Raw genomic sequence first — 27,443 nt, forward strand, 5'->3', positions numbered from 1 at the left:
AATAAGAATGTTGCCTTAGATTTGCATAAGTATTTTTATAAGGAAAATAATATTATAAAGACATGAATGAAGTGGTAAATGAATTCAGTTCCTTTTTTGTAAATATTGGCCATAATTTGGCAAATCGAATTCGAAAACATGATAAGTTAGAACAAAAGAATGATTGGAAAGGTGAAAGCAGAGTAGTTAAGTCTATATTTTTAGCTGATATCACTGAAAACGAAATTGCAGCAATTTTAAATAAGACTAAAAATAAGACATCTACTGATTGCGATGGTTTAGATATGGTTGTAGTTAAAAAAGACATTAGACTGTATAATTACTCCTCTTTGTTATATTTTCAATCTTTCATTCCATACTGGCGTATTTCCTGACAGAATGAAAGTGGCAAAAGTGATACCTCTGTATAAAAAGGGAGATAAACATAGTTTTAATAATTATAGGCCAGTGTCACTTCTGTCACAGTTTTCTAAAGTTCTTGAAAAACCTTTTGTGGAAAGACTTGATAGCTTTATTGAAAAACATCAATTACTAAGTGAAAATCAATATGGTTTTCGGAAAAATAAATCAACGGCATTAGCACTGACGACTACTATTGACGATATTTCATGTGCAACAGATAATAATAAATATACAATAGGAGTATTTATTGACTTAAAAAAGCTTTTGATACGCTGCAACATTCTATTTTGATTTCTAAGCTTAATACTTATGGGGTGAGAGGAATTGCATTAAACTGGTTAAGTAGTTATCTAGAAAATAGGACTCAGTATGTGCATTATTTAGGCATTTCCTCTGAAAGACTGAAAACTGAATGTGGGGTTCCTCAAGGGTCTGTTTTGGGACCAAACCTTTTTAATTTATATATAAATGATATTTGTGATGTGTCCAAAATGTTAAGTTCCATTTTGTTTGCAGATGATACAAAATTTTATTGTGCTGGGGATAAATTGAAAGAATTGGCTGAATTAATGGTTTCTGAAATGGAAAAACTAAAAAAATGGTTTGATGTAAACAAATTATCTTTGAACTTGACAAAAACGAAATTTATGATTTTTGGAAATTGGGTATGTTGTGGAAGTTTTCCATTAAATAAAGCCTGCAGACGAGCGGTGAGCGGAGCTAACATTCTTTAATCCAAACACACAAAGAACAGAAAACCAAGCTTGTGGAGAGCCTACATGACCGCGGGGAAGACGGTCAGCAGAGTCTCTCTGAGCCTAGCATGACTCTCAGTTAAATACCTTCTTCAGGAACAAAAGGCAGTACACAGCTGTTTCACACATAAGGTTCACACTCCCTCCCAGAGTCCTCAAAGAGACAAAAGATTCTTCCTGTGGAGCTGTCTGCCTCCCCCAACTTCCTTACTACACCCCCACCATTTGTCTTAATGTATGAGTGTGAGACTTGTTAAAATCCAGTGGCACCAAGGCATTATACAATAAACTAATGTGATTAATACATAAGTAAAATAAATTCCTATACAGGTAAAAGAGGATGAAGTAATTTTGTCCATTGATGGAGTTCCGATTGAGAGAGTTACTGAACTCCATTTTTGGGGGGTAGTATTAGATGATAAATTAAAATGGAAATCTCATACTGAACATGTTAGAAAAAAGATGGTTTAAAATATTTATATTCTGGGTAATGTTAGAGATACATTAGATTATAAGGCAATGCGTATTTTATATTTCTCACTAATTTTCCTCTATCTCAGTTATTGTGCTGAGGTGTAGGGGAATTCATATGCGACTTATATAAATCCTCTATACTTGTTACAGAAGAAAGTGGTACGAATGGTTCATAATGTTAAATATAGAGAACATACAAATAATCTGTTTATAAAATCGAAATTGTCGAAATTTGAAGACTTAGTGAAATTACAGACATTATTATTCATGTGCAAGGCAAGAAATAATACATTACCTGTTAAGTTACAAAGTTTATTTGTATTGTGTTCAGGAAGTGGGGACAGTAGAAGGAAGTTTGACTTTAAGTACCAGTTTGCTAGGACTACACAAAGGCTAATGTGTCCGACAGTTAAAGGTATAAGAATATAGAATTCTCTTCAAGATAATTTCAAGAGTTGTACAAACATGCACCGTTTTAAAAAGTGTTACATACTTAAAAGGATAAATCAATATGAAGAACATGAAAGTAATTTAGGCTAAATGTGGAAGAAAAAAAATCCATTGCCATTTAGTGCTGTATATTGCTGATTATATTGATTTGTTGTTCAGTTTTGCATTGTTACATAAAAATAGATGTTAGAGGGTTTTTGGGGGGTTATTGGCACCCTCTTGTAAGAATATTTGGATTGTAGATAGGGGGCAGGTGCTAACAAGAATTTATTCTTCTTCCTGCTCCTTTTCACCCATGGGTGCAGTGTTATATTAATGGGAAGGAGGTTCTGTATGTAGGAAACGAAACACTGTTGGACCATGTGTGAAATAAATAAAGAAATGAATGAAATGAAATGAAATGAATGTTATCAGTTCCATCTCAGTACCAGATTTACTAAGAATGGCTATCACAAAAACATACCATTGGTAGTGAAATGTTCTGCAGGAGATACTAACAATGGGCCACCCTATGAACACAGTTAGACTGTTCAGTTCAACAGTGACCAATGCAATGTACAAAGAGCAGCACTATTTAGAGGGCCAAATATGAGCAGTGAGTAGTCTGTTTGGTTAGCAGAATTCTTGCACTCACATATGTCTTTTTTGGAAACAAGATCAAAAACAAATCAGTTAGGCAGCTGAAGGATTGATACATGTTTTTATATAAAGGCAAACTCTTGAGCACGTTTTGGGGACTGTGTGTGGGACAATAACATAACAAAAACACAATTTAACGATAGATGAAGGTGATAAATGAATGTCTACAAACCAGGACTTGCGTGTAATTATGCAATATCAGAATAATCGGTAACTGACACATCAAAAGCTGTTGATGATTGCAGTGGTGAGTTTGGGATTGCATTTAACAACAAAGTATTTTAAAGTTCAGAAAATTGAGGGGGTTGGACATTGGCTTTTTTTTACTCTGATTTTCAGTATAGTCCTCGTACCTGACTATTTTGAGAGCTTTTTTCAAATTTTGATTGTTAAGCCACTGAACCCTGAGCTATGAATCATTTAAACACAAAACAGGCTTTTTATTCAAAAGATGAAGTAGTATTATGTCTACACATAAGAGATGACTTTGCAAAGAATCAATTTAAATGATATTTTTTGGCACTCTGTTTGTTTCTTAAGTTTTAAGATGAATATAAATAAAAATTCCAAAGATAACAGTTTGACAGGCACAAAATATTAGTTTTGCAACAACTAAGTGATTAGTGAAGAGCTCTTAGCTGAAAACTTGTCATATGAGAAACACGATCAGAAGGATCTTTATTTGGCCACACAACCAGAAATTTGACTCCTCTTCCCATTGCTCTCTTCATGATAGATAGATAGATAGATAGATAGATAGATAGATAGATAGATAGATAGATAGATAGATAGATAGATAGATAGATAGATAGATAGATAGATAGATAGATAGATAGATAGATAGATAGATAGATTTATTTTGTGATACAGTACTGTATTTCCATATTTCTATAAATTGCTCTCCCATTTTCTGAGCAAAGCATACTGAAATGAGTTGTAGTTCAAGACTTTTGTACAACATTGTGGGTCAAAACAAGGTACATAGATCAAAACTGAGAAGCCCGAGCATTACCTCCAAAAAAGTAGATGTAACAATGTAACTAAAGAGTGGGAGAATATTCAGAGCTTACTCTAGGACTGTAAGGTTACCGGAGCTTCAGTTGCAGGTGTGTCAGGTGACAATTGCATACACCCCAGGAAGTCACACTTTAGCTGAAAGGTAGGCACAAGGTGAGGGGGAGGATAGAATGCAAGGGAGAGGTGTAAGAGGGAGAGAATATATATTTTTCATAGGGATATACCATAACTAGGGATAAAAGAGAGAAGGGGGAATGGAATGTTAGTATGAGTCTGTGACACAGGTATAGCTAAGGTCAAGAAAGAGAAATGCCAAAAACTATTCTATATTTAAATTTTCATGATGTCCCTGTTCTGAAGTGAGGTGTAATTCAGAACGAAATTAAGAAAAGGTGTTTGTGGTTTTCTTTTTTCAGTCTTGTTTCACCACATGGTCACGTGTGTGGGGACTGAAACGATTTTCTTGAACTTGTGATAGTAGTTTTCCTTTATTAAGTAGTGGGGGACCTGCTGCTTCTTAGTTAATGTAGTCACTATTGGTCCTCTGGTCATCCACAGTTCTCATATATGTTGCATTTAACTGTTACAGGAGGAATCAGTTCTGTAATCTGAGTCATGGTCCATGTCCTCATTCTGCAACCTGCATCTCATCAGGATTGTCTTAGTTCCTGAATACTTTACTTGAAGCTTGTTAATCCAGATGATGACTGTGTGATGACTTTAGCTGAGTTTCTCTCACTCAGTTTCAGAGATTGCACAGCATTAGGGGGTGGAGGCCCTGGTTTTGAGCCTGGGGCTGCTTACTGGAGATGTGCTTTGCTGCAACCTCATACTTTACTAATATGCATTTTGACCATCGTAACAAATATTAAGAATACTCCCCGAGTGGAGTTAATCTAATAACCGGTTCAGGCAATTTTACTCTATAACTTAGAGCTCGGTTAGCGATGCCGTTGAAATTCCTATTACTAACTTGCGAACATGAAAACTGTGCAACATAATAACCTACTAGTAAATCAATACAGCTAGGGCCCAGTCCCAGAAATCTTTAATATAACTTTACAAGTCATCACTAAAAAATATTTTCTGACCCTTTAAGTAAATTCTGCCAACCTTACAGTTAAGACTTAATAGATAATTAGTTTAACCTTGAAAATCCATAATTAATAGAATCAAAGAATATTTCACTAACTTAAATTTCAACTGCACATCAGGCCATGAGGCAGCATCAGCTTCTGAGCAAAACATACTGATGCACCTGCACCCTACAGGGTGCAGGTGCATGCTTGTGAAGGTGCATGCTTGTGAAGTTATCTCCAATGCAGTTTTGGTCTGTTTTTACTACAGCTTCAAATCACACTGGGAGTTTTTCAGATGCAGAGGGCTTAGTCTGCACTGATTCACACACAGACCAACACAGAGAGACTGAGGAGGAGCTTCTTCCCGCAGTCTCTCAATCACACCACCACACAGTACTGAGCCACACATACAGTTCTTACACACACTGGACATTCTGGACATTGTTTCACTTCATTACTTAAATCACGCTGCTGTTATTGTGTATATATTTATTTATATTTCTTCATACATTCTTATATAGTTCTATATTGTGTATTTTGTTGTACAGTTATTTTATTTTCAACTTTAATTTATATATTTTATCTTATTCTCCCAGTTAAATTTACCCTTCATTCTAATTTGTGTTGTACAGTTATTTCATTTTTAACCTTAATTTATATTTTATTCCTTCCTAGTTAAATTTACCCTTTGTAATTTTTCATATTTATTTCCTATCTTATTCATAGCCTTTTCCTTTTTTGTTTTCTTTAGGTCACGAGCAGTTGTCCAAGCATTTCACTACATATCGTACTGTGTATGACTGTGTACGTGACAAATAAAATTTGAATTTGAATTTGATTCTTTTATGCCAAAAATTGACTGAATTCTTTATGCCGTTTGTCTGTCTGACTTCAGCGCAGGTTAAAATGACGCCCATAAAAAACAGTCCCATCCCTGTTTTAAGCATTAGTTGAGTGAAAAGCTGCTCCTGGGGCGATTGGAAATGCAAGCATTCTCTGATTCTCTTGTGTGAATGCGATCAGCTCTCACAGCTGCATTGGAATTATAATGAGATACACAATTTTTGACTTTTACCCATAAATGTATATATAAATTGCTGATCAAAAATATGTCTCTCAACTTGGTAACACTGCCAGTGCATTACATAAGTTTGACTTTTTCTTTGTTGTTAAATAAAATAAAATACAAATAAAGGTAATATCGGACGCCAGTTCATACAAACTCTGAATCTGACTTTGCCAACCCTGCTGGGAGGCACGGGGTGAGATAATAGCTAGTCTGTGCACACTGCATATGTGAGAACATAAGTGTCTTTGTCAGTGCCTCCCGCCGTTTCCTTCAGGGCTGAAGGGCATAGATGCAAAACAGAGATTTTCCTTTTGAGTATAAAAAACAAAACAGATGTGTTGTGGCATCAGAGAAGGTTCTACTGCAGCTGTGGATAAAGTAAATTTAGACTCAATCGATTTTGGCAGATTCTCATATTTCCAACAATTCAGGAGAAAGATTAAACAGCTGCAGAGCAGCTGATGTGGTCCCTCTTCTCTTGGCACCTGCACTCTTATCAGCAGCCCACTGCTTTTTCCCTTTTTTTTTCTATGAAGAAAAATTAAAATTATCACAGAGAAACACTCTGAACATCCTGAGCTCACCTAGAGTTGATATAAAATAAATAAAGGAATTTCACACCAACTGTGCAAAGCAAATGTGTTTGTTTGTTTTTTTATTTTTTCCGTCACATTTTAATGGTGTCTGTCCCTCGAGGGGGAGCCGTGCCGTGCGAACCTGTTTCCTGATTGAGGCATATCTTGGTGGGTTTTCATATTCCAGTTTATGGTGCCCTCAAATTGTTCATGTCTAATTTTGGTGTGCCACTTTCTGTGTTTATTCAGGGCTAACAGCAAGTCTTGGATTGGATGACAAACCAAAGAGACAGGCTGACACTGGGCTGTCAGGGTGATGCCAAGCCATCTGCTCCTCTGGTGCTTCCAAGTGGGAGTGAGGTGGGCAGGAGTGGAGAAGAAAAAGAATAAGAATCCTAACACTAACCCTGCAAACTGTCTTTTGGCACACCCACAGTTCAGACGGTGCAGATATCAGTTGACAAAACATAAAATTATTTTAGAAAATATGAGAGGTGAAGTCTTCGGTTTCCATTGGAAGGCTGCTTAGAATCATAAAGGACTAAACTTTCACAGAGATATTGTGTTGCTTGTGGAACCCTGAGGAGAATCCCAGATGGCAGCACCTCAGCAGCCTGGAGTAGTCTGGTGTGGAGCGAATAAAGGTCACTCCACAAAAAGATGAAAGAAAAGATGAACAAGCTGATGACACAGATGTACAACAATCAATATTACTCTGAAGGTATGTATAGCATGTAGATAAAAGATGATAGTAATTCCTCAGTACTCACTGAAAAAAATGACATCACTTACTACTCATCAAAGTAGTGTGTTACGTGGCCGATTACTCATTTCTCTTGACTGTTTCTTACTCACCAGTGCTTTGTCTGGTGCTTCTGAAAGAACAATGGCAAATGCTTCACATCTATCCATCCAGATCTAGCTTAGCCTTTGTGATGTCCAGAAGTCCTTAGCATAGCTGTGCACTCTTTTTAACTCCAAATAAAACAATTTCTGGGATTGCCAGGCTTCTACCGTTCTACCTATAAAACCCGGAGAGCATCAAATGGTGGAAGCGGAAGCTAAATTGGCTAGTCATTCATATGTATATGAGGTTGTTAAGTAGGAATTCTGGAGGGAGGGGGGTGGGGGAGTGGAGTGTTACAGTTTGCCATCTTAGGGAGAAATCAACACACATGGGTGTAGGTCCTTTGTTGCTGACATTTATTGATAAAAACAGTACAAAAAACCAACCATTTGTACACATATGTACAAATAATAATAAAAAAGTGAGTGAGTACATTTCAACATTTTCAGCAATCACTCACAATCCTGGCACTGCCATGGTATCTGTAGTCTGCATTTACCACATGTGTAAATGCAGACTACAGATAATGTAAATTGTTATTTCCATAGCCCTTTTACACACAATTCTTCAGGGCAATGAAGGATTAGGCTAAGTGCAGTGAGATTGTATGATATATATACCCTTGATCACAATTGATCAGTGGTCTTTGATCAGTGGTCCATTGTGGCATCGCTTGCAGTGTCGCTGTGTGTGACGGGTTGCCCTGGAAAAAGAGCCACGTGTCAGGTCAAACACAAATGCAAGAAAAATCAGGCCTGTGCGATGTGTTCACTGCTACAGATACACATGTGGTAAATGCAGACTACAGATACCATGGCAGTGCCAGGATTGTGAGTGATTGCTGAAAATGTTGAAATGTACTCACTCACTTTTTATTATTATTTGTACATATGTGTACAAATGGTTGGTTTTTTGTACTGTTTTTATCAATAAATGTCAGCAACAAAGGACCTACACCCATGTGTGTTGATTTCTCCCTAAGATGGCAAACTGTAACACTCCACTCCCCCACCCCCCTCCCTCCAGAATTCCTACTTAACAACCTCATATACATATGAATGACTAGCCAATTTAGCTTCCGCTTCCACCATTTGACTGCTCTCCGGCTTTTAAAGGTAGAAACGCAAAATGATGACTCCGCGGGGGTTGTAGTGCATGATTACCTGGGGCTATTAGCAATAAACAAGCTGACAAACATCAGGCAGAGCATTAATGAAATAACAATACATTTTACTTTTTTCAAACCGTAATCCTGCGCCTTCTTCTTTGTTTGAAATTGTTCCTCATAAAAATTTGGGGTTATGCCACAAATTATGCCATGTTTATGTTTGAGTTAATCGGAAACACTGCTCAAAGTTTGATTGACACGGGAAAGATGTTACGCTTTGAACATTTTTGTATTTCTGTTTTTAATAAGACAAAAAAAATCCTGGTGAGAGTAACAACATTCGTATGCACCTTCTGTTACGCCTTGTGTTTGCAAAGAAACAACTATACATCTTCACATCCCAAGTCAGCAGGCACAAACAAGTCTTGTTTAAGAGCAGCAGTGCTGTTGTGTTTCTATTTTGGTTGCCTATTTGTTAATCTGTACAAAGACTTGCAGTTTTATTTCCGTAATGTCCTGAAAGACAGTGTCACTGGCGTGCAAACCCTGGTATCAGTTACCTCCATTGCACTTCTACAGCTCCTTTTCCTTTCAGTTCTTTGCCTTTAAGAAGGAACAAACAGTGACTTGCAGGCATATGAAGTTCTAGTTCAGTGATTGAGTGGATGACAGGCAATAACAGGTATAAAACAAATGCAGTAGAACAGAACAATAGCAGACAGAGAGTGTGAAGACTGGCTTACACAGAGGAACTTTTTCCATTGTTAAATATAATCATCCTCTGTTCTTCATGCACTCTCAAGAGAAATTCCCCTGGGAGTTCATTTACATGAAACTTGGCAGATTTAGCAACTCCTGAGATTCAATGTGTTTTTGAGGTTAATACATCCCACTAAGTGCACTTGGGACTACTTTATTCCTATTGATTGCTATTCAAAAGTGTTCAGAAGGAAACTCTGTGGATATTGGGGTTACAATATTTTTATGCATTATGTGATATTTTAATAATCTTTGTATTAATATAACGTCGACAGTAGTGATTGTCATTCATCTTCTTCGTCAACTCAAATTTCTTTACCATGAAAGTACCTTTTGAAAATGGGATTTCCTCTGTAGATACTTTTTGGTATAAAAGTGAGCACTAAACATTAAGGAATAAATAAAACATGGATCCATGGCGAGATATTTGCAACAAGTATTTTTCTTTTTTTTTGAGGGACTATTTCCACTAAACTCTTTCAAATGCTGTGACTCACAAACATGTCCTACTTACAGCAGCTTCAGATGTCAGAATAATTAGAAAACATTTGTGAAAGCAAGCCAAAGAAGTCCGCAACTGTGTTGTTCGCTGGATTTCCTAGCAACTGAAAAAGATGCCTGTTTTTGTTTTTACATAAGTACTAATTAAACATTTATGAAGGAAATAAGATACACAAAACATAAGTCTACAAATATATATATTTAATATCCAACAAAGTGGAATATTGTCTTTTTTTGCAGTCGTTCTTTTTCAGGAGCAGGTTAAGTCTGTTGTGTTGTGGGTTGCTTATCTGATAAAATGCTGAAATGTCTCGTGTCCAAATGCATTTAAATTGGTATTCTGGCTAGCTTTTAAAGTTTTATTGGGTTTCTTCTCTTTTTAAAATTTTAAATAGAAAAGTAAGGTGGGCATTTGGGTCTTAGTTTGTTCATCATCACTGATCGACACAAAATGTTATGCAAACAAGGATTAACCCTTCTGACCTCAGGGGTCTTTTGACTTTTCCCGTAGCATCAGAATGACATTTAGGATTTTGAAAAAATTCCTATCAATTGTTGCAGCCAATCATGCCACCCTCAGATTGACCTGTAAATGATAGTGATACCCTGACATTTCAAATAGCATCATCATCAGCTTTGCTTAAACTTCTGGTGACCAAAGGACCAGAAAACAATGACATTCACCTGCATTATCTTTCTCTTGAGTACACTGCTAACTCAAACAAATCGTAAAGCAATATATTGTAAAGAGGACCAACATTAAAGCTGCTTCACATGTTAGCCCTTAGCCACATTGTATTCGCATTATTGGTGTTATTAAAAAACAACAACAGCCAAATCAACCAATAACAAACTTAAAAAAAGAAACAATATAAAAAGAACTATAAAATAATTTTATAGATATTGCTTGATACACTTTTTTCAGTGTGAAAAAAGTGTATCAACAAATCTTGAACAAATCTTGCTCCATCTGTCAGCAGTCACATGATCAGTACGAAGCAGTGGCCCAGTTCCAGTGGTATTCATACATGCCCGTACCATACAAGTTCATTTTGGTTTCATCTGTCAGTGTACCGACCTCCCTGAGAATGTCTTGACTTGGCTTGACTGGTTTTAAGTGATTTTCCTTACAGACTTCAGGTCTGTAAGGAAGGTCTTCCAGGCCTCTTGGTGTTTCTGAGGTGGCCAGTATATATTCATTGATGTTAAGATGTATTCCAGTGTGAGCTTCATCAAGCTCGAAAGATGCAATGAGTTCACAAGACCTAGAGCAAATTTGAAACATGAAGTAGATTTATTTTTCCACTCTAAAAACAAGGTTCATCCAGCGCCTTCCCATAGAAAGACTTGGGCACTGTTTAAATGCCGTCTGCTGCATAATAATGAAACCTTCATTAAAAAGAGTTTCTTTGTCACACAAAAATTAATTTTTACATAAAACCATTTTCGAAACTATTTACAAGCAAGCAAAATGCCTAATAAATATCAGTGAAAACCCATAAAGAAGTAAATGTATCTAAGAAGTAAACCCATACACCCTACTACCTATTACCCACTTAATATTACTCAGAACCCTGATGCTCCTAGAACAAATAAAAGGCACTTGCACCCCAATTATTTTGCACAAATACTTTGGGAGAATGGAGAACAGGCAGAGGTAAGTTTGTGCACTTGATGGATCATATTTTTCTGCTTTCCATTATATTAGCATGAATCTTTTTACTGGACAAACATCTAGCAAACAGTAAGTCATACAATACGTTTGTTTCTAATTCACAGGCCACCAGCCAAGTGGAATAATGCTGAGTCGCTGTTGTGCCCATGTGACTCAGCTACAGTCTAACATCCAAAGAAACCAACAATAAATGTCTTTATGCATGCCAGTGTATCAGTTTTGCTCATCAGCACTTCCATGAAACCCCTTGAATTAAAGTTAAAGGTCTGCACTTCAATGTTATCTTGACTCTTAGGTTTAAGAGCCACTGTAGTAGTGTACAGAGGCAAAATTAAAAACATTATGACCTCTATAGTCTATAGACCTAGAAACTTAGCTGCATTTAAACTGAATGCTGGTGGTTTACAACACAATCCAGTTATTTTCCATAATCCTAATTTAGCATCTTTCCCTGAAGAGAATGAAATTAAATGGGGGCAGCAATTTCATTGTTGGTGATATGGAGACTTTATTTGCTTTCGCATCACCACTTCAAAGGAGCTAAATAATAAATTCTACATTCAGCAGCCTTTTCAAAACAGTGTTTAAATGCAGCAGTTGCTGTTTATGTACAGGCGAAGGAGTGTGCACTACAGAACAAACTCAATAAGAGGAAAAATAATCTTGTCATTTTCTTGTTTGGTCTTCGATATTTTCAACAAACTGTCAACAAACTTAGCTGCAGTGATGCTATTTTTCTCAAGAAACATTGTTTGTGCGGGATATCATAGAAAAACATGGATCCAGGCTGTTTGTGCATTGTGTACTCATCCTTCTTTCTCTCGCTTTGTCACACACACACACACACACACACACACACACACACACACACACACACACACACACACACACACACACACACACACCCCAAATGCGTCCAGATCCAACTTTGCTTTTAAGACTTGTGGCTTGACACAAAGGGGATCTTTCCTTCCCTACACATCATCTGAAAAGAAAGAAAATCAAAAAGACACAAAGAGCCGTCTTGCTATTCAGTGGGGAGAAAACTCATTCTGTCACTGCTGCCATTCTGAATGAGATTACAGTGGGGACCCAAGGCCCATGTTGCCTTTGCATCCCTCTTGCATCCTGTCATTGATGGTTTGTGTGTGTGCATAATGAATGCTCTTCTGGAGGAGGTGTCAACACGTTTGTCTTACTTGTTGTGTCTATATGTAGGTAATGCCAATATGTGCTATCCAGGATATACACATGTACTCTATGATTCAGATTATTTCAAGGCATAAATTTTCAAGGATGACCTACGCTGGTTAGCATCTATAATTGTACAATGATTTTTTTCCGAGTATTAGCACTGATCATTTTCATTTCGTCCACGGAATTCGAAAAAGCAAACTATAATATTATGCACAATCTAAACTGAATGAACGTTACAGAAAAAAGAAACCAAGGACTCAAAAAGTTGTTTAGCTCTTTTCCTCTTGCTGTCAGATGAAGTACGATCTCCTGTTACTGTGATGCTATTGTATGGCTTAACCAATAGAAAGTAAGTGAAATAAAATTGTGATTCTATACAGGACTTAAAAATTCTTGTTGACATTTCAGTTTTTTGTTACTGACCTGAAGTAGAAGTAGCAGAATATTTATATCTGATGATACTCACACAATATAGAATCTTCTAATGCATTATCCATGCACATACCCAGCAAGGCTTGACCAGCATTTTGCAGGATGTAATGTGACCTTCATTCACAAAACCAAACCAAATTTTAGAATGAAATATAGCCGACAGTTTCTGCATTCAAAATGATCAGGCATTTTGATTGATGTTTCTCTCCAAAAAGGCTAATAAATAATGCTTTGTGATTAACATAGTTAGAAGAAGTCGTGGGCATGTGAAGTTAGACACCAGATTTCTATTCTGTTTTCTAGGACCTTAAAACGAATCTTTTCGGTAAACCGAAACAATTTCTTTCTATTTTCCTAATCCTATGTATTTTGTATTTATTACAATGCCACAGAACAGCCGGTTTCTTGTCAGATACAAAGAACATGGACTTTCCTTTGATCACAACAAAGGTTTTTTTTTTCAATACAGCCTCATTATACATATGTTGTTGTATATTCAAACATTTCCTTCTGCTTTTAAAGCTTCATCATACTAAAGCCTTTGATAATATGTGAAAAGAATCTGTTTATTTTCTCACTTTACATCCATCATAAAAAGTTCATTGAAATGGGATTCTTAACTTTTCAGAGTACAGTATAAAATATTAATGCAATGCCAGTCTCAAGGTAAGGCAGGCGAGGATTTTTTCATATATTTATTTTTCATTATTATCAAATATGATTATATATCAAGTAATATCATAAAATTTTAGATGCATCCATCCATCCATTCGCTTCCGCTTATCCTTTTTCAGGGTCGCGGGGGGCGCTGGAGCCTATCCCAGCTGTCATAGGGCGAGAGGCGGGGTACACCCTGGACAGGCCGCCAGTCTGTCGCAGGGCTAACACACAGGGACAGACAACCATTCACACTCACATTCACTCGCACATTCACACCTAGTGACAATTTGGATTATCCAATTAACCTATCCCCACAAGTTGCATGTCTTTGGACGGTGGGAGGAAGCCGGAGTACCCGGAGGGAACCCACGCAGACACGGGGAGAACATTTTAGATGCATGTTTTATGGAAATCTTTGAAATAGCAAGATGAAAAAAAGGGAACACAATTAAATTAGAATAAGTAAGTAAAGAATAAGGAGTAAGTAAAACTGCATGCATTACTTATGGTATTTACATTGCTGCTCTAAATAATCAAAAAAGAAGAAAAAAAACACAATTTCGAATTTTGGTTACTGATCAGCAGAAACTGAAAAAAAAAAAGAATATTTATAATATTCATGCACCTGATGACATAGCTTTTGTTGAACTGTGGACTTTTCAGTTTATTTACTGTCTGTTGTCACAGGTTGCACACACTTTTCCTATTTGCATTTTCTTATGCAAAAGCAATTATGCTGGATAACAGAGTAAAGCCAGCAATTCAGAAAGGCTCTGCTGTGTTAAGACTAATAAGAGATGTGACAACAACCTCCAAAATGTGATCAAAACAGAAAAGATCTGATGTTGCTTGTGGGTGGAAATGTGTCTGCCATTATTGTCTTCACATCATTTTAATGTTTTCACTCATGGGAAGAAAGTATGGTTGAGATATATTAAAGCTACAAAAGGTTTTTAAACCTAACAACAGCTACAAAAGTGCTCAAGAACACCAGAACTTTCAAGTCCACCAACTGGCACCATGTTCCCTTCACATATAAGAGCTGGTTCAGACTAAGAACCTGTGACAGACATGAAAGAATCTGGATACACTGTGACAAATGTTATGCTCTCTACAACATCATCCAGCACGGTGGAATCCATGATGGTCTCTGGCAGCATTCTCAGTGCTGGGCTGTGCTCACTAAATGACATCTCGACCTCATGCCACACTCATTGAGTCTGTTAAGTGTCTGTCACTATGTAATTATGTATATACATATATGATATATATATATATATATATATATATATATATATATATATATATATATATATATATATATATATATATATATATATATATATATATATACACACACATATATATATATATATATATATATACACACACATATATAGTCCAAGTTAAGTTTTACACTCCGAGTAAGTGCCAAGCAGATAATTTCGTATTATCACAGCAATAAATCCCCTTTTTCTTGAATTAAACACCATGGAATAAACACTAAGGCAGTCTAAGCCATCTATAAGCCTGTTTACAAGTTTCATGTCCCCATAACAACATTGTAATGTGCAGCAGAAAATGAACGAAAAGTAATTTCCCTGAGAAATCCTTCAGCAGAAACTGAGCAAAGGGATTCACTTTCTAATCCTCTTTCAAAATGTCCATAAATGCTTTGGCATTGCTGACAGTGGTCATGTATGTCTAATCTATATGAAACTCTGACTGCATGTTTTACAGGCCCTGCCCTGCTCTCATTCCACTGTTCCCACGGCAACATTTCTTCCCCAGTAATCCCACCAATCTCATAGCCTGACTGTGTGGTCAGAGCGTAACCTGGGCCGCGTTACAGTTATCAACCTTGGCCACATTGCGTTGGAAGACTGCCACTTTCTTTGCACAGCCAGAAAAACAAAAATTCAGATCTCAGTAGATTCAACACACACGTGTGTAAGCAGCAAACACAAAACTGGCATTCCATATAAGTCAAATTTTGGTTCCATTCTTCCGGATATTGGCATGTCTATCGCTTCTGAAGTGTTACGATAACTCTATAATTCAGATTAATTGTTAAGTTAAAAAAATATGTGTAAAAGTTAAAAAATGCTGCACTGTCTCCATTAGTATAGTCCTGCTGAAAAACAGCTATACACAAATTCAACCCCATTCCCACCTACATACACACACAGAGTTACACATCCCACTCCCTGTATTTGTTAATTTGGGTCACTGTGTCACCTCAGAGGAGACCAAGGTCCTCTCATTACCACTATGGTATAAGCTAATGCATCAATGTCCACCACGGGGGAAACAAAATAGACCAAGTTAAAAAAAAAATAATGATAAAAAAACCCTATGATTGTTTTAATGCAATTATGGGGGTGTTTCAACCTAGATGATACAGAAGAACTGTTTTATTTTACGGCTTTCAGTATGATTATGGATGGGGCAAAGAAGACAATGGAAGGCTGCTCTTATTGCTGAGAGGGTATCATTTCATTTCACAGCCTGGCGAGCACATTCACAGGTGTCTTGATAAGGACGGGATAAAAGATCAGAGGAGGTCAGCTCCAACCTGGGCACCTGACAGCATGGCGAGCATAATTTGGTCTGAACCACTGAACACAACATTATCATATCACAGCAGCAGTTATCATTCTTTGTGTTAAACTTGAGTATAAATGTTAATGTATCAAGAGGCCGTTACTAGCCGATGCTTTTAGAGGTTTGGAATGAAAACTGCCATTGTATTGTAATGCGAAAGCATGGCAAATAATTAGCTTCCAATGGGAAGAGTTAAAAAATTCCAAAGGCAATGCAAGCAGGATGGATTATGTCACAAATACTGAAACATAAATAATGGAACTTCAGGAGTTTACACCTACAGCCAAGCATGTCTTTGGACTATAGGATTAACACAGAGAGAAACAACATGGGAACACAGGGAATACATGCAAGCTCTACACAGAGTTCAAACTCAGATTTGTGTTACAATCTAAAATGTAAGGACACACTTCATTCACTTGCTTGGGCGATTGAGCTGCTGGGCGGAAAGATAAACATCACATGATGAACTTGTTGGGTTTATAATGGCTCTTAATATTTTTAGAATTTGACCTAAATTGTAAAACTACCAAGGCAGCAGTAGGTCTCTAAATGGAAAGCAGAGTAGGTCTCAACCATGAGAAATTATTATGTTTGAGTATGAGAAGTTATTTTGTTATCGTTTTTATAGTTAACTCAGTTTTCCTGGGTCTTTTCATGTGTGTTATGAATAAATCTTCTTTTTTTCGGTACCGGTACTAGTTTTATTTTGTTGTATTTATCCGTGACACCTTAAAGGCCGGTCCATGAAAATATTGTCGGACATAAACCAGTCCGTGGCGCAAAAAAGGTTGGGGACCGCTGAATTAGAGTACCGTGAAGAATTTTCTTCTATTCAGTTTAGACCATCTACTGATATTTTTGTTTTTGTTGTACAGCTTGTGGTATTTGCTCAAACCAGCATTAATTGTATTTTGCAATGTGACGATTTTCATTAGTGAGTGATCAAATATGGGACTCTTTTTTTCATATTTTAACTAGTCAATATTAAACTGTTTATATAGCCAAGAACATTTTTTGACACGTATGTTTCAGATTCACAAGTCCTGAAGAGCCTGAGCAGAGGCCAGTGAATCAGGCTTTTATCTTTAATGGCTTTTGTGATATTCTTTTTCAAACATTGTCTCAGATTTCAATGTGTGAAAAAAAGGCCTGAAAGTAGGTCAACTGGCCATTTTTCAAAAAGTTATATCTTGAAAAAGATTCGATGTATGAAGCTAAAATTTCATAGCAATCATTCTATGTGTTTAAACTCTGGATCATATAAACGTTATGCAAATCTGAGACAGTTGTGCAGAAGGCCCACGTTAATTTGAAATGGAATGACCCTACACGAAGTGGCACTATTAATAAGTCAGGCAGGCAGCATTTGTAAGTACCGAAGACGTAACACAATGGAAAATACATTTACTGTCCAAATTAATAGTAGTAACGGGGTTCAGTTTTGTACTACTAATGAAGAAATTTAGTCACTGTTTCATCATAAAAGACCAAATGTAGTGATCCTTTAGCTGACCTTTCAGCAATTCTAAAGGCTGCAGAGAGAAAAGTTCATAACTCACTGAGTACTTTCACTAGACCTGGCCGGGGAGGCTACTTTGATTTCAAAATTGTAAAGTACAAAAGAAATACGTGCGACTAATTGCTGAATAATAAATGAGGAATTATAAATGAGTACTACCTGAATAATCCTGAATCAAGAAATACAAAGATTAGAACGAGTTACTGGAGAACAGACTGTGAGCCACTACTATATTAACAAACTGTTTTTATGTACCGTAACTAAAACAAAAATGCCGAACTTTTATCAACACATCACCTGCCCCACCAGAGGTGAAAGGACACTGGACCACTGCTACACTACGGTCAAGGACGGCTACAAGGCACAATCTCGCCCTCCGTTTGGTAAATCCGATCACGCCGCCATCTTCCTCATGCCAAAATACAAACAAAGGCTGAAACAGGAAGTTCCGGTTCAGAGGAAGGTCGCGTGCTGGACGGATCAATCGGTGCCGCGTTACAGGACGCACTCGATGACGCAGACTGGGACATGTTCAGAAACAGCTCCGATGATAATGTCAACGTGGGATTCATCGGGAAACTAGCAGATGATACCGTGGAGACAAAGACTATCACAACGTTTCCCAACCAGAAGCCGTGGGTGGATAAAACCATCCGCGACGCTCTGAGATCCCGCACCGCTGCCTACAACACGGGACTCACGACGGGGGACATGGACCTGTACAAAGCCGCGTCATATAACGTGCGGAGGGCGGTGAAAGAGGCGAAGCAGCGCTACGGGAGGAAACTAGAGTCACAACTCCAACAGAGTGACTCTAGGAGCCTGTGGCGGGGACTAAGGACAATAACGGACTATAAAGCACCAACAACCGGTATGACGAACGCGGCCGTGACTCTGGCAGACGAGCTGAACACTTTCTATGCTCGCTTCCAGGCTGCAGCTAAGGACTCCAATGATGCTAGTGCTAGCGGCGCAAACGGCTGCAGACAGGAAGATACTGCCAGCACCGGAAATGTGCTCGTCATCTCCGAGCATGAAGTAAGGAGAGCCTTCAAAAGAGTGAACACCAGGAAAGCAGCAGGACCAGACGGCATCCCAGGTCGTATCCTCAGAGACTGCGCATACCAGCTAGCTCCTGTGTTCACTGAGATATTCAACATCTCTTTATCTCAGTCGGTGATCCCCACATGCTTCAAAGAGTCCATGATTGTTCCCGTCCCAAAGAAACCCCACCCTGCTTCTCTCAATGACTATCGCCCTGTAGCCCTCACCTCAGTAGTGATGAAGTGCTTTGAACGCCTGGTCAGAGACTTCATCATTTCTTCACTACCAGACACACTGGACCCACTACAGTTCGCTTACCGTCCAAATCGTTCCACAGACGATGCCATCTCTCATCTCCTCCACACATCACTCACTCACTTGGACACTAGAAGGGGGAATTATGTTAAAATGCTCTTCATAGACTTCAGCTCTGCATTTAACACCATAATTCCCTCCACACTCACCACCAAGCTGGAGCATCTGGGACTCAGCTCATCTATGTGTCAGTGGATCTCCAACTTCCTAACTGGCAGACCACAGGCAGTAAGGATGGGCGGACATGTCTCAGCCTCCACCACTCTCAGCACTGGAGCCCCCCAGGGGTGTGTTCTGAGCCCCCTGCTGTACTCTTTGTACACATATGACTGTGTGGCCACTACCAGCTCCACCACCATCATCAAGTTTGCTGACAACACCGTCGTGGTGGGCCTGATCTCTGATAACAACGAGACGGCCTACCTGAAGGAGATTAGGAATCTGGAGAACTGGTGCCAGAGGAACAACCTCCTTCTAAACGTCAGTAAGACAAAGGAGCTGATAGTGGACTTCAGCACTAAGCAGGAGAGGAACTACCAGACCCCCGTCATCAACGAGTGCCCAGTGGAGAGAGTGGACAGCTTCAAATACCTCGGAGTTCACATCACGCAGGACCTGTCATGGTCCTGTCATATCAACACCGTGGTGAAAAAGGCCCGTCAGCGTCTCTACCACCTCAGACGCTTGAGAGACTTCCAACTGCCCTCCATGGTGCTCAGGAACTTTTACTCGTGCACCATAGAGAGCATCCTGACGGGAAACATCTTAACCTGGTTCGGGAACAGCACCATGCAGGACAGACGAGCTCTACAGAGGGTTGTGCGGTCAGCTGAGCGCACCATCCGCTCCGAGCTCCCTGACCTGCACTCAATCTACAGCAGGCGGTGCTGGACCAAGGCCAGGAAGATGGTGAAGGACCTCAGCCATCCCAACAACAGACTGTTCTCTCTGTTGAGGTCAGGAAAGCGATTCCGCTCCCTGAAGACCAACACAGAGAGACTGAGGAGGAGCTTCTTCCCGCAGGCGATACGGTCTCTCAATCACACCACCACACAGTACTGACCCACACATATAGTTCTTACACACACACACTGGACATTCTGGACATTGTTTTCACTTCATCACTTAAATCACTTTAAGCATATTTGCACTACACAAGACATAATGTGGACTGCACAACACTGGTCACTATATTCTTCATTTCCAGTTAATACTTGTACAGCTGCTGTTATTGTGTATATATTTATTTATTTATTTATATTTCTTCATACATTCTTATATAGTTCTATACTGTGTATTGTGTATTTGGTTGTACAGTTATTTTATTTTCAACTTTAATTTATATATTTTACTCCTATCTTATCCATAGCCTTTTCCTTTTTTTTCTTTAGGTCACGAGCAGTTGTCTAAGCATTTCACTGCATATCGTACTGTGTATGACTGTGTACGTGACAAATAAAATTTGAATTTGAATTTGAATTTGAACAAATTACTGTATCACCAGTGCTGTTTTTGGCCCATTTTGTATTACACCCTTGTTGCACAAAATAATTTATGCCATCTGCGTGGCATGCATTATCATTATCGTTAACAAAACCACCATCTCCTCCACTCCAAGAATGGATGCCAACTTGCTTGTTCACAATGGATCTCCGAGGAACCATTAACCCCAATAGCTGCAATTTGTAAATACACTTCCAGCCAAAGATTTTCATGTGACAAAAGCACAAGAAAAGAATAAAATACATACTATGGTTACTAAGGTATTTAGGCGATGTCTAAGGTCTGGTGCTTTTGTGGTCCCAGCAGGATGGCTTGCAGTTATCTGCTGTTTACCTTGCTTAATTAACCAAATTCCCCAGCCTTCCTCTCCTGAACAGCCACCTGTACAACGCACCTAAGAACAGACGCAGATTATGGTACTGAGTCCCGAGAGCTGCTCAAATCAACAGCCTGTAATGCCTTCTCAGCTGGGACACACTGATATTTGCTCTAAAAGCCGGAAAAAATAACAGCAAACATCCTCCGACTGTCACACAAGCACACATAGAAAGACATGGATGCATCACATGCACAGATGGATGTACACTACATTACCTTAAAACATGTAGAAAAACTTACGCATGCACTCACACTTGTATTTGGATGACGCAAAACCTGTGCAATACACTTAACTTTGAAATGGATTCCACACCTTTATTACACATTTAGGATTAAACAGAAATACTGAACAACAAAAAGACCTTTCTTTCAACAAACTATAAATTATTAAGTAGCATGAAGGAAAAACAACTCAACCATGTGATAGATAATGCAGTACTTAGTACTTGGAAGCATCGCCTGTGCTCTAATTTAGTTAGATTACCATCTGTTTATTTGATTTTCTTTGCCCCATAAACTTGGGGTGGCACAAGCGGATTAAAGAGTGGCTAAGCAGCCTAAATTGCATGTCAAGAAGTCCATTAATGGCCAGGAAAAGGGTTTGGGGAAGAGTTATGTGGATATGAATGGATCCATAACTAAAAGACATGTTTACAGCCCTCCTAATGGATCTCTGTTGTAAACTCATTTTAAACTCCACAGGATATCACTGCCTTCACGTCTGCATCTTCTGCTATGCTTCCTCTGTCACAGAAGATGTGTGTGTGAGTGTGTACGTGTGTGTTTAATAATTACAAGAAATAACACAACTAATATTACTTCAAAATGTAATTAAAATAGACTGGATATTCAACTGAGTTAAACTTTAAATTGCATTATTTATCAACAGTCCCCCAACTGATCTTTTTAATAAAAACAATTACTTGAATTTATGAAATGAAAAGACAATTTCATACAGTTTAACAAATCTCTTGAAGAAATGAAATGCTACTAGATAGGGTGTCAATGCACAACAATCCGGACTAGAATGGTATATTATCGTTATAAGAGTTACCACTATATATCATTTCAGAGTTGGACTGTCAGATGATGACATTTGTCCATTTGGCCATTGTTCCAGTCTTGCAAATTAATTTGTGTTTCAGCATCCCGCTGCAATTAGTCTGAAATCCATTGACCTACTAATGCCCTCCGCTGGGCTCAGACACGTCTCAGACACGGTACCACATTTGATCCTATACTCTTGAGCAGAGATGTTAAACTCCCTTTTCATCATGCGCCACATACAGCCCAGTTTGATCTCATGTGGGTCATTCGAGTGAAGTTTAACAACACATTTAATCAACAATAATTCAACTGCATGTCTCAGTTTTTCCACATGATCAAGAAATGCTTCCATAGTCCAAAATCTATCTACTTTTTCACATATTCCAAAAGCATGACCCCTGAGCCTTATGTTTTGACACTGCTGCTCTAGACGCTTACTCAGTTCAGTAGAAAAAAAAACAACAACGTATGCTTGATCAAACATCACATTATTTCTTGAGAAATAATAAAGAACACAATTAAAACCAGTGTTGGTCAAGGTACTTGAAAAAAGTAATCAGTAACTAATTACTGATTACTTCCCCCAAAAAGTAATCCCTTTACATTACTGATTACTTATTTTCAAAAGTAATGAATTACTTAGTTACTTAGTTACTTTTTATAAACACAATTTACAACCTGATTAGATGATAAAGCGAAAGATCTTTCAGCCCAGTTCTACTTTTCCTACATAATCTATCATACAAAATGTAATCAAATGGAAAAGTCCCTTTTTAAAACTTGTTTTATTAGTTTTAACCTTTTAACTTTATGCATCAAGAAAAAATGTAATTCAATTTTATATGCAACATTCTCTGACTTGAAGAAATTTGTTTAATATTTAAACCTATTTTCTGCACATTCCAGCACATAAAATAAATTTTCTTGTGTGTGTTTACACTCTCTCTTTCAAATAGATGCAAGTTAAACACAGCAGAAAATAAATAAAGTCAAAGACTAGCGGTCCTTTTGCTCTATTTTCACCTGTAAAGCAGGAGTGGGGTAGGCGGAGGTTTACCCTGTTGCAGGTGTGCCGCAGCGGTCAGTGGAAGAATCCGCGAGTTTCTCTGTGAATTTCCCATTACGTGGTAGCGCACTCAGTGCTTGCTTGGAAGTTTAGGGGTTTTTTTTCGCTGTAAAAAGAAGCGATTTTTTCTTCCCACGCACAACGGACGCTAATGTTTTTGTCACTTTTTATGGAATCAAACTCAAAGTAAGGTCAGTACTTCCACGCTTTAAACGCTGCATGCTCATACTCTCTCCTGCACTCGATATATTATCCATTTTTGATCCGCACACAGCTGTTGTCATGAACGTCGCACTCGCTTACGTCACTGTCATGAGACATTCTCGCAAAAAAATCACGGTTTTAGTAACGCAGCGTTCCTACGGGAAAGTAACGGTAATCTAATTACCATTTTTGCAATAGTAATCCCTTACTTTACTTGTTACTTGAAAAAAAGTAATCGGATTACAGTATCGCGTTACTGCCCATCTCTGATTAACACACATTTGGTAGATTATTATATAATACAGCTACGTATGTAAGTAGGGCTCTTTCTAAATGTGCGAAAAACAAAACATTTCAGCTTGGTGTTCTAGGTAAATAAAAAGGTTCTTATGTAACTCTTTTCTACTCCAGCTGAGCACTCATCTATCTAATGATGAGTGCATCTATCTGACTTCACCCTCTGATGAATGCATTAAGAGCAACGTGGGGTTAGTATCTTGTCCAAGGATATTTGACACGCAGACTGGCACAGAAGGGAATCGAACCACCGACCTTCTGATTAGCAGGTGATGGTTTAGTGTGTGCAGTCCCTTATGAGAGATTTACGCAGTATAGTTGTCAGTGGAAGAAGTGCCAATATATGTGGCCACTGGCTCATTTGATGGAATAGGCGTAACCATTTTCCTACTTTTCTATTTCTATTTCTATTCGTCTTCTGTTGTGCACCTCCAACCGGTAGTACTCGCATTAAAATAAAGGGAGACTAATTTCTACATCTGTGTAATTCCCAAAATAAGGCAAAACTTTGGGCTCACCTGCCAGTCTTTTATGGTGTCTGGAGTTTCCCACATGCATGGATAATTACACTCTTTCAGTGGTTAATTACAATCACTTTAACTACCTTACTTTAATTAAAAAGACACACACAAAAAACAGATAATACAGAGAATGTCATTTATGTATTTTGACAGAAATACATACTGCATTTTTTGTTTGTCTTTTATTCTGAGGAGAAGGACATTTATTTAATGTAATGATTTAAAAAAAGTAATGAAGCAATTATTAATCAACACATCCGTTCAAGACCTTGAGTGCTGATATGCTTAGAAAAAACATTATAATCCACTGCATGTGTGTTGAGTTCTCAAGTGTATAAAACATACAATTGTCTTTAGTCTTTCTGATCCATTCCTACAGTGAATATAAAAAAGCTATTTATTTTGTACTTTGTTCCCAATGGGTCATAATAACAGATTTTTCTACTTCTTGGTCCGGCCTGAGAAATTTAGCATGGGGATTGAAAAATTCTTTATAACGGCAAAGCCAGTCTGGTAAAACAATTCAGTGTGCTGCTTTTTTACAAATGCACTGAATACCATTTTCTCCTCATTTTTGCCTTGCATTTATCTTTATTTACGATAAATGTGCTTTATGTGTGCAAGTAAATAAGATCTTGACTCTGTCAGTTCTTTGGATATCATCCATCCATCCATTCGCTTCCGCTTATCCTTTTCAGGGTCGCGGGGGGCGCTGGAGCCTATCCCAGCTGTCATAGGGCGAAAGGCGGGGTACACCCTGGACAGGTCGCCAGTCTGTCGCAGGGCTAACACATAGGGACAGACAACCATTCACACTCACATTCACTCGCACAGTCACACCTAGTGGCTTTGGATATCAGTGGGGGAAAAAACAGGCAGCGACGGTAGTGATGCATGTATGTGTGTGTGTGTGGTTTTGTGGGGCTGAGTGGAGCAGGATCTTTGTGTCTGTAAATGTGGGCATTAGAACATGGTAGAGCTTTCTTGAGATTTATTTGTTTGGGTAGCTACTGCACACATCATGCACAAATACTTTGTGATAAAACGCCTAACAGTGATACGTAAAAGGCTGTTTATTGTGCTATGTTCTTGGACAAAGCCTTGGGTAAGCAGTTCAATACAGCTTCATCTCATCAGACTTTGGCACAACCACCCCACCGAGGTGCACTAGGGACATAGAAGAGATGCTGTCAACTGTACACCATGGGAAGCAGGAGGGAGAAGGAGTGTTTGTCTTGTGAGGACACAGAGCAACAAGTCGCAGTAAGTCATTTGCTCCTTTTGCCACCTAATCAATGCCTCCTGAGCCACAGATAAACAAATGGGTTCCTCCTAAAAGGTCACGAAAGCCTTTACAAATTTCTGTGTTTACTGAGTTAAAGATCAATGTCATTCATTTTGCCACATAAGTTGGATTCCCTGTATGCACACAGACAGGCATATAATGCACATGTAACCACGCATGCAGTGTACATGCAAACACACAACTGAGTATTTGTGTGCAATCTTGCCTCCAAGGAACTATATCAGTGCCAGCATCTATCTTCTTAAAGGTGAAATGGGCAGAGCAGGCAGTGTGCTGTCAACTTATTTTTCAGAAACCATAAATTCAGTGCATAAAACTCACTGGAGTAAAACTCTCAAAAAGGAAAAGTACATTTTCTTTGCAGTCAGACAGCAAGATTTAAAGTGTCAATAAATGTTCAACAAAGCCTTTTCTTCCCCGTCTTTTACTGCAAAAGTGGAAACATTAATTTAGATTTAATATTCATACAGGTATTGCCAAGTAAATAAATAAATAAACATGACAGCGGCACTAGATTCAATTTTAAATCATTTGCAGTAGATAAGTCAAGTTTTCTCTTGTGTTAAAGCCGATGCTCTTATGCTTCCAGTGGCTGTTGCAGTCAAGGGACATTTAATTTGAGGGTATACTGTACATTTAAGCATTATGTGTGAACTTTTCTGGGTGCCATGCTGTAATAGATTACTTCCACTATGATGTCAGCTGAAATGATAAAGTGTTATCATTCGTCCATGACCCGGTAATCAATCACCACATTCAATTTGAAGCTGATGACAGGGGAGGGGCCAGTGAACTAATGCCACGACGAGGTAAATTTAGGACACTCTTTCCTGTTGGCTGAATACAGATGACCTCAAGAGGATAATGTTGGAATCAATGTTGAGACAACAGTTATAGATTGTCTCTGCTACCACAGGGGGAATGGTCAGCCGAGACATGCTTTTACCTTATCGAATGCCAATGCAAAAGCTTGAATTGTGACTAAGACATTGTTTAGTTTCCTCCCTGTTCTCTCAACTTGGGACACTGATAATGATTTTCACTTTGACACAACAAGCCCTGTGTGTATATCATGAATAGAACTTGCGGTAGGGCACGTTCTGCCACCTCAGCAATTACAGAAAAGTAAATAGTGACCATCAAACAGAGCTTTGGTTTCACAATTAGACAGTTTGGTAATGAAAGGCGTGGTTCTCGACAAGAAGACAGAATGGTAGGAGACAACTCTGATGGGTTCATCTTTCTCATGACATCTCTCTCTCCCTCCCTCTTTCCTTAACTCACTATCTTACCATCGCTCCCTCTGCTTCATTTTGTCTGTCTGCTTTTCGTCCTCTCCAGCAGAGCACGGTGTAATCTCCCGCTCCCCTGTGGGTGCGGGGAGTAAATCAGCACAGCTGGATCACAGGCATCAATCTCAGGCAGCCCTCGGGATGGGCCACTTGTGAGCCCACAGGGAGGCATTTCCTCTTCATTTCAAATGAGAGACAAATGTTGCAGGGAGAGAGCAGCACACCACGGTAGGGGTTGCGGGAGTGAAGGTGAGTGAGGAGGAGGGTGGGCAGGGCTGACAAAGGTGGCGGTGGAGGGGTGGGGAGGTTTAGACAAGATTGGCAGAGAGCAAAAGTGACAGGGTGTGGAAAGGAGACGAGAGGGCGAAACAGGAAAGAAAGTATACACTGCAGAAAAATGTACAGTCAGCACTAACTCCCTGTCTACTAATGAAAAAGTGCTAGTAGTATGAGGTGATTTTACTTGTTTTCAGTGCAGCGGACTTTCTCCAAAACTGCAATGAAACTGAACGGCATCCATGAGCAATTCACCTTTATGGCACAGAGTATTTTAGTAGAGTGGGGGCTGGCTGCAGGAGATGGAGATGGATATGATCTCCTTTGCCCTCTCAGATGAGAAGGAGAGGGGCAGAATGTGAGTCAAATATACAGGACATATCCTACAGCACAGATCAGAAACCCCAAAATACACCAAAACAGCACTAA

This window comes from Astatotilapia calliptera, chromosome 14 (genome assembly GCF_964374335.1).
Source record: "Astatotilapia calliptera chromosome 14, fAstCal68.1, whole genome shotgun sequence".
In the NCBI taxonomy this organism is placed as follows: Eukaryota; Metazoa; Chordata; class Actinopteri; order Cichliformes; family Cichlidae; genus Astatotilapia; species Astatotilapia calliptera.